Here is a 16,984-nt window from a genome sequence, read left to right on the forward strand (position 1 = left end):
ACTGCTCAATGGGATTTTATCTCTCAGACCATGACAAAGTTGGGCTTTGGTCCCAAGATAGCAAATGCAATTTATTGGCTTTATTCTGGCTCTACCTCTCAGTGCATTCTTGGGAGTCATCTATCTCGGTCATGGACATTGGGTAGATCAGTCAGACAGGGCTGCCCCCTTAGTGTCTCTTCTATGCTATTGCGACCCATCCCCTTTTGATGTATCTTGATCATCTTACAAGCACAAGACAGATGACTGGTCTTAAAATCCCTGGGGCTGCATCTTTTTTGGCACAGGCATATGCTGATGATTCCTTCTTTATGCCACAGAACTCTCCCCGGGAAGTCCGCATGCTTATGACCACATTATCATTGTATGGATTAGCAGCGGGATTGCAGGTCAACTTTGACAAATCCAAATTGCTTCCCCTAAAACAATGTGACTGGCATTCTATTCTCTGGCCAGGTCAGGTAGTGCATTCTAAAGATGTTGTCAGGCATTTGGGATATCCTATAGGATGGCATATCACCAAGAAGCAGCAGCTAAAATGGATCTTCCAAAGACTTCAACATAAATTGGAATATTGGAAAATTTCTACTTGGCCACTTCATGTCAGGCTCAGAATAGTACAGTCTATTGTAATGTCTTATGTTCAGTTCTTTCTGCCTTTGCTACATTGGCCCTCTAGGGATATTTCAGCCTTTATGTCTCAAGCTATGGAGCTGTTATGGAGGACAAAAACTGCTATGAAAGCATTGGGACTGCTGAAGATGGAAATGGTGTGCTCTCCTAGGATGCATGGAGGTCTTAATGTTCTCAATATCAGATATCATGTACTTGCAAGAAAGGCGACTATGCTCAACACTCTTTTCCGTCAACAACAGCCATGGACTTGTATGATAGCATCCATGTGTGTCAACATGAGGACATCTGCTTATGGCCATTGGACTACTGAGCATTGGGAGGTTGTCATTGGGAGATTTGTAGGGAAGATTCCTGGCTGCCCTTTCTCTACTGCTTTGATACTGGACTGGAAACAAGTATTTTCTAAGGTCAAATGGGCTCCTGATAATTGCTCGGGGACAAACTCAATGAGGAAAGAAAGTATTCATTGGAGTGCCATCTTTGACATTCCACTTGCTTTACAGTAACCTGTTCGGGCATATAATCTCATGAAATTGGGCATTAGATACATCAATGATGTGATAGATGATCAGGGCTATGTCTTATCTTTTCCTCAGGCCATTGCCTCTTATGCATTGGGAATGCATCATAGGTTGATATGGAAGAAAATTGCTGATCTCTTGCATCCTTTTCTACCTATTCCTCTTGTGGCTGACACAGACAGGCTTATGGATTGGCAATTGCACCCCTCTGCCACATGCTCTCATCCTATTCCTCTGCTTGTTTTGACCTCCATAAAAGCCTACAAGCTTCTTCAGCCTGCCCCATGGATTCATCAATATGCTAATACTCTGTGGCATATCAGGCATCCCCTTTCATGGTGGCGGAAGAATCTCCGAATATTATGGAGGTGTAAAATGCCTTTAAAACAAAGACTTTTTCTTTGGAGATGCATGACTGGCACATTGTCAGTGGGAATCACACTTGCCAAACGCCACATTGCATCATCCACATGCTTACGGTGTCAGGCTCCATCAGAGACTGTCCCTCATTTGCTTTGGCACTGCCCGTCTTCTCGGAACCTGCTTGGGACAATTTTAGATCATCTTCGCCTCCGTTTTCCGAGTCACAGAGTTGGGAAACTTTTTTGGTTATTTGGCAGATTTAGGAGGACTTTATCTCAATACTCACTATTTCTCTCATGGGTGAGATATTGGGCTCTTTGGACAATCTGGGACGAGCATAATTTGGCATACTTGGGCCGCCAGATTCACAAGTCATATGAATCTTTCAGAGCCTCATTGCGTAGAGCTTTTCTTTTTATGCTTCTGATCTTTGGGATACTCTCCATTTTGGAGACTTCCCATTTTATAAAGTTATGACAATATAAAAACAATGCTCTGGATTTTACCAAAAAAAAAAAGTGTGTGTGGCTAGTGTGTGGTGTGAGAGAGAGATCCCGTGCTAGCCCTCGTGCTCCACGCTACAACTACTTGTTTCTCCTTCAGTTTGACGCCCTCGAGGTTTCGTTTGACGCCCGTTTGGTGTTCGTGCGCTCTGTCTAAAAATTCAAAATATAAATTTATAAATAAAATAATATTATTTAAATTAAATTATATATATATAAAATAAAAAAACCTACATTTAAAAATCTGTACGATTTTATTTGTACAGGCAAGAAAAATTCGTGCAGTTTTGTCCGTACAGTTGGAAAAATCCGTACAGTTTTGCTGTCAGGAAAAAAAATTTGTATTGCTAAAAATCTATACAGTTTTGTCCGTACAGTGGGGAAAAATCCGTACAGTTTTGTTGTTAGGAAAAAAGAAATGAATTGTATTGTCAAAAATCCGTACGATTTTGTCCGTACAGTCAAGAAAAATACGTACAATTTTATACCTGCTGTGCTTTCCTTCTTGTAAAGCGTTGCTGCTTCCAAGCCTTTTCCTTAACTCGAATGGCGGATTATCCCTATGACAAAACCTTTCACAAAGACAAGTCGGTTTCCAACAAGAAACAAAAACACGTGATGGATTCAGATGATTCCGTTCATGACTCTGCTGAGACTAAGCTTGTTTATGGGGTTATGCATGAAGGATTTGAAGACACCCGCAAAGGTTGGAAAGATCCACTACTCACCACTGGCATTATGGTGGAAGTGGATGATATATTTGATCCAGTTAAGGAGTATGCAAAGCATGCCATTATAATTTTCTTCCCAGGACGGATGCCTGCTACAACAGATGTTGGGAATTGGTTGACTCAAACCCTGGGTGGTTCTTATGTCAAAATGCAGCGAGGGGCTTTTTTGAGATCATCATGGCTGCTGATGAGCACCGTCAGGTTTCGTTGGAGTACTCTCCTCTCTTCTATGGCCAGCAGATGGTCCATGTCCTGCCCTGGTCTCCCACTTGGGATTATCAGGCATTGATTTGACATCGTTGCCCTGTTTGGGTAGAAGTTGTGGATTTTCCTCAATGCTTGTCTTCTCTTCTACCTAAAATTGCAGCTTCCCTTGGTAAGGTGGTATGTCCACCGCGACCCAATGGAAATTTGAATCGCTTCTGTATTTTGTGGGATACGGATCATCCCACTCTAGCTTCATATTCAATTATTGTGAATAATGTTTCCATGGAGAGAGTGCCTTTTACAAGCTCAAGCGGGGGCTGTTTGGAGGTGCTTGCTTTGAATGCAAGCAATTTGGGCACATGGCTTCACAATGCCCTTCCCGACCTCCATAGATGCCAATGCAAGCTGAAATATTTCAGCCTTTGAATAAGAATGCAAATGCCTCTTCTGTGGTAAAAAACAAAGGAGTCAAACAATTTTTCTCTGTTCAAGATAAAGGCAAAGCCCCGGTATTCTCAAATGGTAATGCTTCCTTTACTGTGCCTTTGTCCTCTCCACCTTAGGAAAAGGGGCAAATTCTTTTTACTGATGGATGGCAAACTCCTCGCAAAGTGATCTCCCCTAGGCAACCTTTGCCTTCTAGGACTTGGAGTGGTGCATCCTCTCGTGGGAAAACACTTGCTGAAAACTCTGGTGTTGGCTTGATCTGGGCTGCTGTGATTGCAAATCGAACCTTGTTTCCTGAAGAAGTTGCTGCACTTTTGTCCTCTCCTCAGCCTGATGCTTCATCCCAAGGCAGAGGCTCGCACATTGAGGTGAAAATGCAAACGTAGACAGCCCGTTAGTTGCTGTACATACCTGTCCCATAACTGTAAATATGCTTGATCATCTGAAGTGTGTTACTCTCAATGTACAGGGAATGTGTGATGGTCGCAAATGGAAACTGGTCTGGATGTATATCAGGCAATTGCAGCTTGATATAGTTGCTCTGCAAGAGCATAATCAGCATATGTATGCTGGTCAGATAGGCCATTTTGCTGGTTATGATATCTTCTATGTTGGAGAGCACTCCTTTTCTGGTGTGGCTTTTTTCATAAAGCATGACCTTCAATCTGTTGTGGCTCTCAATGATCGCCATGGTAGATGGATTATTGTTCAATGCCTTGTTTAAGGGGAACTTTTTAAATTTGCATCGATTTATGCCCCCCAATCTTCTCGTGATAGAGCTTTGATCTGGGCTGCCATGCATACTTATCCATGGCGACAACATCCCTTCATTTGTGGTGACTTTAATAATGCCCCTCAATCGGGTGACAACACCTCACGCGACACTCATATGTTGGATTCTGAAACACGAGCATGGTCTGATTTTTTGCTTGAGTTGCGCCTGGTTGATCTCTAGAAGGAATTACTGCCCATGCTTCCGGGCTATACCTTTCAGCATAATGCTCAATCTTCTCATCGAGCACGCTTGGACAGATGGTATCAAATTGATCCACAGCATTGTGATGCCTTTACTTGTCAAATTTGGGTTGATCATGCTTTCACACATTCGGATCATGCTTCTCTTTGGTTAAGGCTTTCCTTACATGAATTTCCCACTGACAGATTGCCTTGCCGAAGGCTTTTGTTGATTAATAATAGTTATCTGGAGCATGCTGACTTTAAAACCTTGGTCTCTGATGCTATTCAACCTCTCTCTCGTCAGATACGCATTGGTTTGGATTATGCCTGGTAGGCTTTTGTTGCTCAGATGCAAGCAGTTATTCGAGATTATGACAAACCCTATATGCAAGCCACTAGGGAGACTCTAGCACATGCCAAATTTACTTGTCAGAGTTTGACTGAGCTTGCTCATCTTCGCCCTTTGTCTTCAGAGGAAAGCATGCTCTTATGTCAGGCTTAATTCTCTCTTCAATCCAATGATCGTAGAAAGCTTGCTAAATGGGAAACTCGATCCAGACAACGGGCTTTTTTGGATAAAGGCTGCTCTTCCAAGCAATTTTTTAAGAGTTTACACTACAAAAGACAGGCTGCCAATATCTATCGGATCCGGATGCCTGATGGTTCTTGGTCAACATCTCGTTCAGAGCTTGCTGATTTATGTGTGTAGCACTTCTTCACTCATTTTGGGCATGTGGATACTCTTTCTCCTCCGATGGTGTCTGCACGTTAGCTTCTTTTGCAGCATATTCATCCAATTCTGTCTAGTGCTCAGGCTTTGGAACTTGAACATCCCTTCACTTAAAGGGGATTGTCTGATGCACTGAGATCCTGTGGCACGATGGGATGGTCTCACTGTTGAATTTTCTCTTGCATTCTGCGATCTTCTTAAATTCACCTTGCTGCAAATGGTAAATATAGCATGGCAAAATCAGCAGATGCTTGTGTCATGGAAAAAGGGTCTTCTCAAGCTGATTCCCAAAAAGTAGCTATGTGATTCACTTGGTGATTAGAGGCTAATCACTGTCATGCCAGTCATGTACAAGATCATTTGCCAAAATGGTGGTTGATCGGATTAAAGGTTATTTGCATGATGGGTTGCATCCCTCCCAATATGGCTTTGTTCCACGCGGCCATATCACAGATAACATTGCCGATGCTTATATTGGGATTGAATATGCCAAATACACGCAGCATGATGTTCTACTCTTGCAGGTAGATATTGCAAAAGCCTTTGACATAGTTCAATGGGATTTCATCTTGCAAACTATGCAAGCTTTGGGGTTTGGACCAAAAAGGCAGCAGGTTATTTAGTGGCTTTACAGAGATAGCAATGCGACTTGCATTTTTTCTGGGGATATCTCTGATGAGTGGACTCTTCATTGTTCGGTCCGCCAGGGATGCCCTCTCAGTGCTTTAGTGTATGCCATTGCTACTCATCCTATGCTGCAATATATTGATCATCTTGTGGCTACAGGATCACTTCATGGCTTGGAATTGGATGCTAATCGCAGCATGGTTGCTCAAGCTTATGCTGATGATTCTTTTTTTACCCCGAAGAATACACCCCATGATCTTGGTGCCTTGATGCAGGCCCTCTCTATTTATGGTTTGGCAGCTGGTCTTCATGTTAATTTTCAGAAGTCTAAGCTGCTCCCTTTGCATTCCAAAGATTGGCATAGTCTATTATGGCCCAGGGATATCATTCCACCCACTCAGTTTGTTCGTCATCTTCGTTACCCTTTGGGGTGGGAACTCACTCGCCGACAACAAACTGATTGAGTTTTGGCTAAGCTTCGGGAAAAGCTTGAGTATTGGAAACTGGCAACCTGGCCTTTGCACGTTCGTCTTCGAATAGAGCAGTCCATCCTTGTGGCATATATTCAATTTTACTTGCCATTGATCATGTTTACTAAGGCAGATCTTACATCTTTCATGTCTGTCTTTATGGAAATCTTCTGGCGATCCAAACATGGTAGAAAAAGTCTCAGGCTGCTTTTGATGCATCACATTTGTTCTCCCAAGATGCATGGTGGATTGAACATCACGGATATTCATGTGCATATTCTTGCCCACAGGGGGAAAATGTTGCTGCAATTTCTGCAAGGTGATCAGCCTTGGGCTCTTATGATTAGGATTCTAGTCACTCATATCAGTATTTTTGCGTTTGGTCATTGGCAACTCGATCACTAGGATTTATTTTTTGGCTGCACTGATGGCACTTTGCCTAGCTGCTCTTTTGTCTCCCGCTTGATTCTGGACTGGAAGCATGTTCTTTCTCATGTGGAATGGAATCGGTGGCAATCTTTGCTTCGGAATTCTTTTAGAGTTGAAGCATTCACTGGTCGAAAGTCTTTCAACCTCCCTTGGCTTTACAAGAACCTCAACGTTTCTACTTTTTCTCGTTTAAAGGCATCACCTTGGTTGCTGATGTTATAGATGATGCTGGTACTGTGCTCCCCTTTTCTCTAGTAGCCACTACATATGGATTGGGCTCTCATTATCGTCCTTTGTGGCGACAAATTACTTCTATGCTTTCGCCTTTTGTTCCGATTTCTCCTTTGGAACTCCAGGACCGGCTGGAAGATTGGACTTTGACTTCTCCTAGGTTCTCTTCTCGTCCTTTGAGGCTATCTCAGATTACTGTACCTGCATTGTATAAAATCCTTTTGCCTCAACCTTGGGTTTCAAAGAGAGGTGATTCTGTTTGGTGAATGCATCGCCCAGCCAAGTGGTGGAGAAAAAGATTACAGCAACTTTGGGCCTATAAAGTACCGCTTCGGCAACAGGTTTTCTTTTGGCGAGTTCTTTTGGGAGTGTTTCCATCTGGACAGCTATTAGCTCATTGACCCATTGCTGCTACACTTTGCCACAGATGTTCTGCTTCTTCGGAGACTGTGCCTCACTTGTTTTGGCATTGTCCGTGCTCTCGTGAGTTTTTTGATCTGCTTCGACAGCGCCTGCGAGTGAGATTCCCATTTGTTTCGTTTGGGAAGTTCTTCTGGCTATTTGGGTTTCATCCATCCAGACCGGATTTTCATCTTTTCTTCGTTTGGGTTCACTACTGGGCAGTATGGACTTTATGGACATATAGGAATTGTAAAGTCTTTGGTGATGCTACTTTCTGTCTGTTTGGCTTTTTTAGGCGTTCTCTGCAGCAATCTTTCTTTGATTGCTTGTAGACCCGCGGCATAGATCATGAGGTCTTTTTGGCATATACTGAAATTTTCGGTTGATGTAATTGTAGCACCTTATTTTGAGGTTTCTTCTCATATAATATAATCAATCAAAGACTTTACCAAAAAAAGTGTGCGCGTGCAATGATGAGCTCCTCTGCTCCCCCGCTTTGCCTTGTTGCTGACCTCCTGTCGTCTGCCTCTGCTCTTTCCCCTTCTGTACCTCTCCCGTTTCCTTCCGTACAGCCACATCTGCATGTCCCCTCCCTGCTGCATTCTGTACAGCCTCTGATGCGTTCCATACAGCCTCTTCCGCAGTCCGTACAGCCTCAGTCCCTCCCATTCCTTTCTGTGCAGCCTCAGCTGCTGTCTGTCCCCTCCCCGCTGCAGCCCGTACAGCCTCTCCTGCAGTCCGTACAGCCTCTATCCATTCCATTTTCTGTACAGCCCTCGTCCTCTTCTTTTCCCATCCCTCTGCTGTCCGTACAGAGCCCATTGCAGCCCGTGTCCACCTCCAGCCCCTCTGTATCTACCCCATCTTCCTTTGCTACAGCCTCTCTAGCCCCTCTTCTTTTCTTCCCCTGTTCCTTCTCTTTCTGAGAGCTCTCCTTCTCCTGCCCTTCACTATGTTCGCAATATGAAAAGAGGCTCTTTGTCTTCGTTGATTTCTAGAGGGGTGAAGGCAACCAAGTTTGATTCTTCAGCCTTCTCCTCTCCCTCGCTTCAGAAAGATCTGCTTTGTCAACTGTGTGATGATTCAATGCTTTTGCCCTCCACTATTGGACTTTCTTTACGCCGAGCTCTCCCCCCCTCGAACCCTTGCTTCAAAGCATTCGCCAGGAACAACAGCTTGGTGTTTGTTTATATTTTATGGGGAGAGTCATGACAGTGTCCAATTTACAAGCCTGGTCTTCGGTTGCAGTGGATGTTGGCAAGATTGATTTTATTTTGCGCGTTGTGCTTCTGTGGACACTGTTTTCACTTACTTTGGGTGGAGTACGTGGGGCAAGTCATTTTGCGGTTGCTATGCTTTGGGATCCTTTATTTGACCCAGCCCGATCACTCCTTAGCTTTTGTCCTGTTTGGATTACTCTCAAAGATTTGCCGGTTCCTCTTATTCAGCATGTGCCCTCTCTGGCAGCTCTGCTAGGCCGTGTTCTCTTCATTCCCAAGCAGGATTTTCTCGTCACAAGCAGAGATATACGGGTGTGTGTTCTTTGGGATATGGAGCAGCTGATTCCTTCATGCTTGGAAGTGGATTTTGGACAGCCTCACCCCCTCGAGATTCCACTTCATTTTGCCTCCATTCCTAATGCTTGTTATAAATGTCGGCAATTGGGCTATTTTGCTAGAGTATGTCCTTCTCCATGCTCTTCAGCTTCAGCTCAGAAGCCTTTTGATCCTCCAGTTCCAATTCCTCCTGTTCCTATCTCTTTTTCTATCATATAGAAAGTTAGGCATTTTGGTAAACTCTCTAAGGTTTGGAGAAGAGTTCAAGCAGACACGGCGGTTAAAGATTCAATCTTTTGTTGTTTTGGAAGTTTCGGATCCAATTACTATAGTGCCAGATTCTCTTGTTCCTTGTGATCTTGCTGTTGTTTCTATTTCCAAGAGCGAAGTTGCAATGTTGGATGCTTCCTCTCTGATGGAAAGTTTTGTTGTTATACAAGCGGTCATGGAATCCTCCTCTTCAGCAACTTCCTGCAATAGAGGAAACTTTGGAATGTTTTTCAGCTCATGATGCTCATGTTTAGGATGCAGAGGTTCCCTTCTCCTTGGAGCTTCAACCTCCTTTGATTGATAACTCTGCTACAATACAAACATCTTTGCAGGGCTTTTCATCTCCAGCTGCAAATGTTTCCTTTTCTCTGGAGTCTTTTCATCCTTGGTTGAGACAGGTTTTTGATCTTGTGGTTCAAAAGTTCCGATTGCCAGCTTATATTAAGAAGAACCACAAGGGCAAAAAGCAACTTTGTTTTATTGATTGTGATGTCACTCTGTTACATGGTTTTCTGCAAGCTATTAATCTCACTTTAGAGGATATTTTACTTGATCCTCCTCCAAGCGACTTGTAATCAATTTTTTATATTTTCTGGTAGACTTATGAGGTTTCTGTCGAAAGCATACTTGTAATCTTGTAACTTTTGTACTTCATGTTGGGTTGTTTTCCTCTTTTTGAGGTTTCCCACACAGAAATATATGATTTCACTATATAAAAAGCGTGCGTGCGTGAGTGCGTGTGTGTGTGTGTGTGTGGTGAGAAGGAGCGATGGAGAGTGATGTAGCCTCCCCCTCGCCCGTACAGCCCCAACCTACCTCGCTTTCCTGCTCGCAGCCTCCCGTGCCTGCTCCGTTATCCTCTATCCCTGCTCCGCACATCCCCGTACCTTTGCAGCCTGCTGTTGTACCTTTTCAGCCTGCATCCGTACCTTGCCCGTCTTCATCCACGCCTTTCCTGCACTCGGCCATACCCTCTCTGCATTCCATACAGACTGTACGGTCGTCTGTACAGTCCCAGCATCATGTCGCCTTTGATTTCCGTACAGCCCCTTTGCATAGTCTGTCCGTACAGCCCGATTTTGCTCCTTTTGTGCAGTCTGTACCTCTTCTGGAGCAGCCCTCTCTGTCTTGCTCTTTCCTTGATGCCTCTTCTTCCCCTTTTCCTGTTGCTTCGACAGATGCCTCATAGTGTTCTCTGCCTCAGCTCCTCTTTCTGCCTCTGCTCCCACACGCGTTTTCATTTGGTGGAAGAGATGTGTTTTGCTTCCTTCGTGCTCTTTCAAATTGGCGAAGCTGGATGTTGCAAATGGACCTTCCTCTCCTCTCCAGTTGGATCTTCTTCGCCAGATGTGTGCTACCTCCGTTACAAAAGTTCCTTCTTTAGGTTCTCTTTTGGTTTGTTCTTTGGATTCTACCCTTGTGATCTCTGGTCTTCAACAGGCTCAGCAGCTTGGGATCTGTCTCTACTTTATGGGCAGGGTTCTTTCTGCAGCTCACCTTCGTCGTTGGGATGAAGCTGCTGTGGGTCCGGATCTCATTTCCTCCTTTGTCTTTATGGGCAAAGGGTTTTATTATGCCCACTGTTCTTCGACAGAGGTGGTGGAGCACCTTGTCATACGTGCTGGGGTTCCTGGGGCAAGTTTCTTTCCTTATGTCATGCCTTGGGATCCTCTTTTTGATCCGGCAGCTTCTCTTTTGACTCATTGCCCGGTATGGATCACCCTCAAAGCGCTGCCTGTTCCTCTTTTTCAGCATCTTTCTACCCTTGCAACGCTCTTGGGGAGGCCTCTTCATGTTTCGAGATGGGAGTTTTTGCAGGCCACTCCGGATATTCGTATTTGTGTTCTATGGGATATGATGGAGCCAGTGCCTTCTACTTTGGATCTTGATCTGGGTTTTGCCCATCAGATGCGCATTCGGTTGCATTTTGCCTCTTTTCCTACAGCCCGTTATCGGTGCCGCCAGGTTGGTCATTTTGCACGTGCTTGCCCTTCTGCTTCCAAGACCACTCCTCTTGCTCCTTCCTTAGCAGCCAAGATTACTCCCCCTTCTCCTCTGCTCTCTGCTATGGCTTCACTGGATAAGCCTTCATTCACTGCTCCGAAGCATTACTGGAGGAAGGTAGATAAATCACAGGCCGATCTTTGTGCTGGTGCTAAAGAAGCTCAGGCTTAGTCTCCTATTGAGCACCAACAGCCTCTTCTCCTCAGGATATGGATGTTCCTCTTGAAGAGGGGATTATACAGGATGCTGTACATGTTCTCAGGTTGATACTCGGAGTGAAGCTGAAACGATGAGTCGTGATTTATCTGATGCAGCTCCTTCTTCAGATGGTACTGATGTTGATCTAGCTCCTTTGCCTGTGATGATCGTGCCAGAGTCTATTTCTGTTCAGGATGCAGAGGTTCCTTTTTCATTGGATTCTTTTCATCCTTAGTTACAACAGGTTTTTGACACTGATTCAAAAATTCCGGCTGCTAGCTTATATTAAGAAGAATCACAAGGGCAAAAAACAACTAGTTCTTATTGATGGTGTAGTTACTCCACTGCATCACTTTTTACAAAGCAACAATCTGAAATTGGAGGATCTTTTGTTTGATTCTCCTCCTGTAACTTTTTACTGGGCTACCTGATGAGTTTTTCTCTGAGGCTTTACTTGTAAACTTTTTCTTTGTATCTATTGGTGGGCTTTTACCTCTTTTTGGGGTTTCCCACACAGAAATAAAAGATTTCACTAAAAAAAATATGCGTGTGTGTGTGGATAGATCAGGATGTATATTTGGCTTATACTAAGATCTTCAGTTGATGTATTTTCTAGCGCCTCTTTTTTGAGGCGACTATTCTTGTAATATAATCAATCAAATCTTTCACTAGAAATGTGTGTGTGTGTGTGAAAGAGTGTCCAATGAGTCAGCATAAAATGCCTCCTCCCACTTTGCCTGTTCAGATGCCCACTAAGGATGCTCCTGTCTCTCTTGGGAATAAAAATAGAGGTAATAGACAGTTTTTTGTGAATCTGGATAAAGGCAAAGCTCCAGTGGTTTCAAATGGGACTGCTTCTTCCCCTTCGCTTCCTGTTATTCTACCCTCACCAAAAGGACCGAAACCTCCAATTGATGGATGGCAAAGTCCAAAAAAAGTTATTTTTATTCGACGACCTCCACCCCCTCGCACTTGGAATGGTGCATCTTCTAGTGGAAACTCTCCAGAGGTCAATTCAGGAATTGGGATCACATGGGCTGCAGTGACAGCTAGTAGAACCCTCTTCCCTGAAGAAGAGGTTGCTGCTTTGCTGTCCACTCCTCGGGCAGATGTTTCTTCTCAGGGAAGAGGCCCTGACCCTGAGGTAGAAATGCAGGGTTGACATCCTGAAGGTTGCTGCTGCACATATCTGTTTTTCTCCTATAAATATCTGTAAATATAACTGCTCATGTCAAATGCTTTACACTTAATGTTCAGGGCATGTGTGACAGTAGGAAATGGAAATATGTGTGGCTGTATATCAATAGATTTCAGCGGCATTACAAGAACACAATCAACATGTATATGCAGGAAAGACAGGTCATTACTGTGGATATGATATCTTCTATGTTGGGGAGCACTCTTTCTCAGGTGTAGTCTTTCTGATCAAGCATGAGCTTCAGCCAGTTATTGCTTTGAATGATAATCAAGGCAGATGGATTATTCTTCAATGCATCATTCAAGGCGAGGTGTTTGAATTTGCATCTGTCTATGCACCTCAATCTTCTCAGGATAGAACTGCAATTTGGGATGCCATGCAACGATATTTATGGAGATATCATGCCTTTATATGTGGGGATTTCAATAATGCTCTGCAACAGGGTGACAATACATCACGAAATACTCATATGTTAACCCCTGAAAGGCATGCATGGTCTCAATTACTGATGCATCTTGATTTGGTTGATCTTTGGAAGGAATTGCAGTCTTTGTTACCAAGATACACTTTCCAACATAATGCCCTTTCTTCTTATTAGGCACATCTGGATCGCTGGTATAGTGTAGCTCCACAACAAAATGATGATTTTACATGCAAAATGTGGATTGACTATGCCTTTGTGCATTCGGATCATGCACCTTTATGGTTGAGGTTATCTTTTTATGATATGTCAGATGATAGACTGCCTCAAAGGCGACATCTGATTGTGAACAATAGCTATTTACAGCATGTTGTTTTCAAGGTCATGGTTACTGAAGCATCTCACTCTTTGTCTTCTCAGAGCCACTTTGATATTGATAATGCATGGGATTCTTTTGTTTCCAAAATGCAAGTTAAAGTCTTACATGAAGACTCTGAGGGAAACTGTTGCTCAGGCCAAATTGACTTGTCAAGACCTCACTGAACTCAGTCATCTTCGTCCATTGTCCTTGCACAAGCAAACAACACTCTGCCAAGCTAGACATTGTCTTCAAATCACTGATCACAGGAAACTGGCCAAATGGGAGACTAGAGCAAGACAAAGAGAAAGTAAACCTCCATCCCCAACATCAAAGACCAGTGCGTCTTCCGTGAGACCTCGGAGAGCGATCACCTGTAAAGGAACTGATGTCCTCGAAAAAGCCCCCATCCAGGTGGTGGAAGTAATAGGCAACTCAACTGTCCATTCCACCAGGATGGCTGCATCTATTTGCTGAATCCTGCGTGCTACCCCTCGGAGGTGACTCACGGACTGTAGTCTCTGATCCTCAGGTAGCCTGATAAAAGATTTCCAAGTGCCTACTGTGTAGGCGGGGCCTCTCTCCCATTTAGACTGTGGAAGGGGAGAGTAGGAGCACACCGACACACACAAGCAGGATAAAACACAAGAGTGTGGGGATAAAACATATGTGTGTACCTCCCCTAGCACACAATCAACCTTTTATATGAAAGGATAAGGTTACAACACTAAGTACGGTGTACTTAGTGTACTTAACAAATAAAGTACTAACTGTACTTAAGTGTACTAACTGTACTTGGGTGGCCATAGTGCCTTTACCCCAACAACCTCCCACTTAAAGGCAATATGCCCTCAAGTAAAAATAAATGAGGCTCAACCTATACCCATCAACTGTCGGCAATGTGCAAATCGCTCTGCAGGCAAGCCTTTTGTCAACAGATCTGCTGGATTATCATCTGTGTGAATCTTGACAAGCTGAATCAGCTTATCATCTATTACCTCCCTGATGAAGTGATACTTCACATCAATGTGCTTTGTCTTTGCATGAAAGACAGGATTGTGTGCCAACTGAATAGCACTCTGACTGTCACAATGCAACAATGGAATATCACCTGTAACGCCCAAGTCTCCCACTAGCCGAGATAACCATAAGGCCTCCTTGCATGCCTCTGTAGCTGCAATATATTCAGCTTCCGTGGTAGACAAGGCTATGCACTGCTGCATCCTTGACATCCATGACACTGCACCTCCAGTGAATGTATAAACATAACCGGTAGTAGACTTCCGGTTATCGGGATGACCAGCAAAATCTTAATCCACATAACCATGCACCTTTGCATCTCGCTTGCCAAAGCATATGCACAACTCCTGTGTGCCCTTCAGGTATCTCATGATACCTTTCACTGCATTCCAATGCTTCTTGCCTGGATTTGCCATATACCTGCTAACCACTCCCACTGCAAACGCAATATCAGGTCTGGTAGCAACCATGGCATACATGAGACTGCCACAAGCTGAAGCATACGGAATCTTGGCCATTTCAGCCCTATCAGCGTCTGAGTGTGGGCTGTCCATTGCACTGAGTTTCACATACGGAGGCAATGGAGAACTAAGGGTCTTCCCCCCCTCCATATAAACCTGTGCAATACTTTGCCAATATATTTGGTTTGAGACAAATACAACAAACGCTGTCCCCTGTCTCTCCGTATCCGCATTCCCAGTATGTGATTTGCATCACCAAGGTCCTTCATATCAAAGGCCTCATGCAATCTTTTCTTAAGGTCATCAAGCTCCTTACGAGCTCTACCAGCAATAAGCATGTCATCCACATATAAAATGAGAATGATTAAGCTGCCATTTGCAGCCCTTTTGGTATATAAGCAGTGATCGTCATCACTTCTCTGAAACCTTGGGACTTCATGAAGGTATCAAATTTCTTATACCATTCCCTTGGTGCTTGTTTCAGCCCATAAAGGCTCTTTTTAAGCTTGCATACAAGTGACTCCTTGCCCTTGACTGCAAATCCTTCTGGCTGCTGCATGTAGATCTCCTCATGAAGATCACCGTGAAGAAAGGCTGTCTTCACATCCATTTGGCATAATTCTGAATTCTCACATGCAACCAAAGCAAGTACAATCCTGAGTGTGGTCATCTTAACCACTGGAGAAAAGATCTCATCAAAATCGACACCATACTCCTGCTTAAAGCCCTTGGCAACCAACCTGGCTTTATACCTTGGCTTAGCTCCAAGTGTGACTTTCAATCTATACACCCACTTGCATGGCAGTACTTTCATGCCCTTAGGCAACTGCACCAATTCCCAAGTACCATTTTTATGGAGACTGTCCATTTCAGACTTCATGGCTAGTTCCCATAGCCTTTTATCATGCATTTGCACAGCTTCCTTGTAACAGGAAGGTTCTCCACAATCTGTAAGCATAATAAAATCTGCTCCTGGAACAAATCTGTCTGGCGGTTTCATTTGTTGAGTGGACCTTCGGACCCATTGGTCTTGCTGTCCAACTTGCTGCTCACCTAAAACAGGTTGCTGTTCCAGTAGATCAGGCTGCAGAATTATGCCTGGGAGGTCTTCCAAAGGTGGCATGTCCCGTAGTACATCTTCCGCCACTGCGGGCTGTCCATTTGGACCTGCTGCAGCATCATGCATTGGCTGATTACGCTGCTGTTGTGGCTGATTCGCAGCCTGCCTGAATTGTACAGGATGTCTCGAGTCATCAATGTCAACCTCTGAAGCATCAGAAGGCTTATCTGCTGCCTTAAACATACATGACTCATCAAATAAGACATCATTGCTGCGTATTAGCTTCTTATTCACAGGATCCCATAGGCGGTAACCCATCTCACCATTGTCACCATATCCAAGAAAAATGCATTTAAGAGACTTAGGATCAAGCTTGCTGCGATCTTCTCTGCGTATATGCACGTACGCAGTGCAGCCAAAGACCCTCAAGTGCTTATAGGAAGGAGGTTTTCCTGTCCAAAGCTCCTCTGGCACTCTGCCATCTTGGTGACCTATTGATGAGGTGTACTGCTGTTTTTACAGCTTCAGCCCAAAATCCATGAGGTAAAGCAGCATGTGACATCATAGAGCAAGACTTTTCTTGTATGGTTCTATTCATACGCTCTGCAGTGCCATTTTGCGCTGCACTGTAAGGAGCAGTGAGTTCTCTTTTAATACCTCTAGCATCACAAAATGCATTGAATGCATTAGACATATACTCCCCACCGTTATCTGACCGCAAAGCCTTCAGTGTTCTGCCTGTTTGGTTCTCAACCATAGCAAGCCATTTTTGGAACACTGGAAAGACATCACTCTTCAATCGAAGAGGATACACCCACACCTTCCTTGTGGAATCATCTATAAATGTGACAAAGTACCGTGCACCTCCAAGTGAAGGACTAGGCATCTCACACACGTCTGTATGCACAAGCTCAAGTTGAGCATCTTTATGTCCTAATCTCCTTTTATGAGGACACTGTAACTGTCTACCATATATGCAGTGCTCACAAAACTTTAAATCAGAAAATTTAAGAGACGGTAAGTAGCCAAGGCGAGCCAATTGCTCCATTCCACTTATGCTCATATGTCCCATCCGGCTATGCCACATAGAAATATTCGGCAGCTCGGTGGCATGAATATCAGCATGATTACCTACTTTAGCATGAAGAGTATACATTGTGTCAACCTTAGAGCCTCTGGCAACA

General features: G+C 44.0%; 1 protein-coding gene and 1 pseudogene across 3 annotated transcripts in view; both read left to right on the forward strand.

Moving 5' to 3' along the window:
- LOC147901593 (serine/threonine-protein kinase 12-like) overlaps window positions 1-16,984 on the forward strand; it is a 120,696-nt gene that overhangs the window by 64,526 nt on the left and 39,186 nt on the right. The gene's annotated exons all lie outside the window — the stretch shown is intronic.
- On the forward strand, window positions 846-2,180 carry LOC147901595 (uncharacterized; annotated as a pseudogene).

Source organism: Dipteris shenzhenensis, chromosome 5, assembly GCF_047967505.1.
Source record: "Dipteris shenzhenensis isolate YYH24624 ecotype China chromosome 5, Dip_SZ_1.0, whole genome shotgun sequence".
Taxonomy (NCBI): Eukaryota; Viridiplantae; Streptophyta; class Polypodiopsida; order Gleicheniales; family Dipteridaceae; genus Dipteris; species Dipteris shenzhenensis.